Raw genomic sequence first — 3,249 nt, 5'->3', positions numbered from 1 at the left:
AGGCCGCGCCCTCTCCAAACATGACGCGCCCTCTCCAAAAATTCCCGCGCCCACGGAGAGACCGCGGTGCATTTTGACAAGAGGAAAATGTATGTCGTTATCTACCCTTCCCCCAAGTCAAACAAAATTTGTAAACACCTAACCAACCTTATATGAATATAGGGCAAGTTAAGGGTCGATCCCTAGGGAATGCAATTATGAAAACTAGAGTATAAGTCAAGCTACCTCGAAGATGGAGTTGAGATTATGGTTGGCACTATGGTAAACTAAAACAAGTCTAATCAAGTAAAACAAAGGTCTAAACACTAGGGATATGGGTTCCACATGCAAGTTCAATGATAATGCTAGTTTAGAGCTCAATCAATTAATTCAAGTGTTGCAATGGACAAACAATAGTAGCAATCAAGAGAGTTCATATGCTATCTCCTATAGGCCAATCTAGGTGTCACTATGAAAGGCAAATCAAGAAGAATCACAAGCAAACCCAATCAATTAAAGCAACTTTCAATTCAATTGTTCATGTCATTAAGAGTTGCAATGCAATCTAGATTAATCTTATAGGTTGATCACTCCTAGTCTAATCAATCACATGCAAAACTATGTCAACCAATTTAATTCCAACAAATCAACCAATCAAAGAGCATCAACTAGAAATTTCATTAATCAAACATGCTTCCCCATTTCCCTAGCAACTAATCTACTCACTAATCATGGTGAAATTAAAGAACAAATAACTAGAAATTGCATTAATCTTCATTCTATATCAAAATCTAAGAAAAATAAAAATATACAACAATATCAAAATTCAAACCCAAAGAACAACAAGCAACAAGCAAAAATCAAATAGCAAGTAAGTAAAAGATGAAAGAAGGAAGAGATTCTCACTAATATTGATGATTGAAAATGAAGAAATCCAAACTTGATTGATCAAATGTTGAGTTACAAATCCAAAACCAAGAACTTCTCTCTAAATTCTCTCTCTAAAACTAAGCTAATGAAATATTATCAAAAAGTTGGTTTCAAAAAGGAATTACAATTCTATTTATAGGTAAAGAAGAAACCGGCGAATCCCGCGGTCTCTCTCGATAAATCCGCGGCCGCGGAGAAATGGGTACGGAACCCTCCGTGGGCTTTCTGGGCAGCACCCGCGCCCGCGGCAAGATAGACCCGCGCCCGCGGCTAAAGATGTCGCGCCCGCGGCTAATCCTCTACTCCCAAAACTCAATCAGGGGGCCGCGGTCTCTCTAAGATGGAGCGCCCTCTCCAGATTTCCCGCGTCCGCGGAGAGCCCGCGGGGCAACCGCGGGAAGCTCCTGCCAAAATCTTGCAATTTGCTCTTCTTAAGCCCGCGCCGCGGCTCCTTTGACCCGCGCCCACGGCCTGCTGGAAATACCTTGGAGACCTCTCCGAGGCCTCTCCAAGGCCTCTCTAAGCCCTCTCTAGCCAAATGCTTCTTCCTTACTTGATCATTAAGGCCTCAACTCGATTCCTTTGCAAAGGTGATTCTCCAAATACCTACACAAGCAAACAAAGAAAGGAAATAAAAGGAAAAAGAGCCAAATAAAAGGAAAACACGAGAACCATAAAGAAAAGAGGAGAAAGAGAAACCTAAAGAAAAAGGACCAAAAATAAGAGAAGAAAGCATGAAAAAGGGAAAGAAATAACCCTAAAAGACTACCCTATGAGTGCCATAAATGACACTCATCAGACATGCCCTGATGAGTTTTATGGACGCCTATTCAGGTTTCCATCAGATCCCCCTGTGGAAAAAAGATCAAGAAAAGACAACATTCGTCACTGATCAGGGGTTGTTCTGTTATACGGTGATGCCGTTTGGTTTGAAGAATGCGCCTGCTACTTTCCAACGAATTATTAATACGGTCTTCATTAATCAAATCAGAAGGAATGTAGAGGCGTACATTGATGACATGATAGTCAAAACCAAACAACAGGCGGATCATCTTGCTGATCTCGGAGAAACATTCGCCACACTCAGGCGGCACAAGGTCATGCTAAACCCAAAAAAGTGTGTCTTTGGTGTTGAGTCTGGGAAGTTTCTCGGATTTTTGATTTACCAAAGGGAATAGAGGACTGCCCTGAGAAAATACAGGCGGTAATTCATGCAGTCGCCCCATACTTTGAAGGAAGTGCAAAAGTTAAAAGGTTGCCTGGCGGCCTTGGGGAGATTCCTCAGTCGGTCAGGCGACAAGTGTCTCTACTTCTTCCAGGCAATCAAAAAGAAGACCAACTTTGAATGGGGGGACGATGTAGAGGCGGCCTTTCAAAAGCTGAAAACTCATCTGCACTCTTTACCGATGATTGTTATCCCTTTGCCCAAAGAGAAGCTCTTCATGTATTTAGCCGTCTCTGATCATGCCCTCAATGCCGTTCTCTTAGCTGAAAGAGACGACATCCAGCTCCTGGTGTATTTCATTAGCCATGTTCTCAGGAACGCAGAGCTTCGGTACCCCACGGTTGAAAATTTTGGCCTTTCCCTTTACATGGCCATCAAGAAGCTAAAACCCTACTTCTTGGCGCATGCGATAGAGGTCTATACCGATCAAGCGACCACTCACAACCTTGGAGTCTTCTGGACGAATGCTTAAATGGGCGATTGAAATGCAAGGATTAGAAATCACTTACGAACCAAGGAAGGCAATAAAGGGGCAAGCATTCGCCGACTTTATTGTTGAAATGACAAGGCCGGTTGCACCGGACAATACTGACCAGGTTTGGAAAGTGTATGTGGACGGGAGCTCCACTGCGAACGACTGTGGTGCAGGGATTATCTGTCAATCTCCCGAGGGAGATAAGTACGAATATGCACTACGGTTCCAATTCCAGGTCTCTAATAATGAGGCCAAGTATGAGGCCCTGCTAGCTGGCATTCGGTATTGCAAGGCGGCAGGGGCAAAGAAAATTGACGCCTGCTCTGATTCTCAACTAGTCGTACTCCAGGTGAATGGAACGTACGAGGCCACTCATCCGGCCATGATAAAATATTTTCAGGCGGTCAAAAGTGAGGTTGGGACACTTGAGGAGTTCCATCTAACTCAGGTGCCCAGATCTTCAAACAATCAGGCGGATGCTCTGTCAAAACTAGCATCATCCGCCTCCTGTGAAACGCCTCGGTCGGTTTTCTGGGAAGTCATGGAATAGAGAAGTATATCTAATGAAGACCCCATTGGAATTCTCAACCGAAGCTCAACCTGGATGGACAGCATCCGGGCTTATCTTGCAGACGGCACG

The sequence above is a fragment of the Chenopodium album genome, chromosome 6 (assembly GCF_948465745.1).
Source record: "Chenopodium album chromosome 6, dcCheAlbu1.1, whole genome shotgun sequence".
NCBI classification, from domain to species: domain Eukaryota; kingdom Viridiplantae; phylum Streptophyta; class Magnoliopsida; order Caryophyllales; family Amaranthaceae; genus Chenopodium; species Chenopodium album.
Note: the sequence above shows the minus strand (reverse complement) of the source record.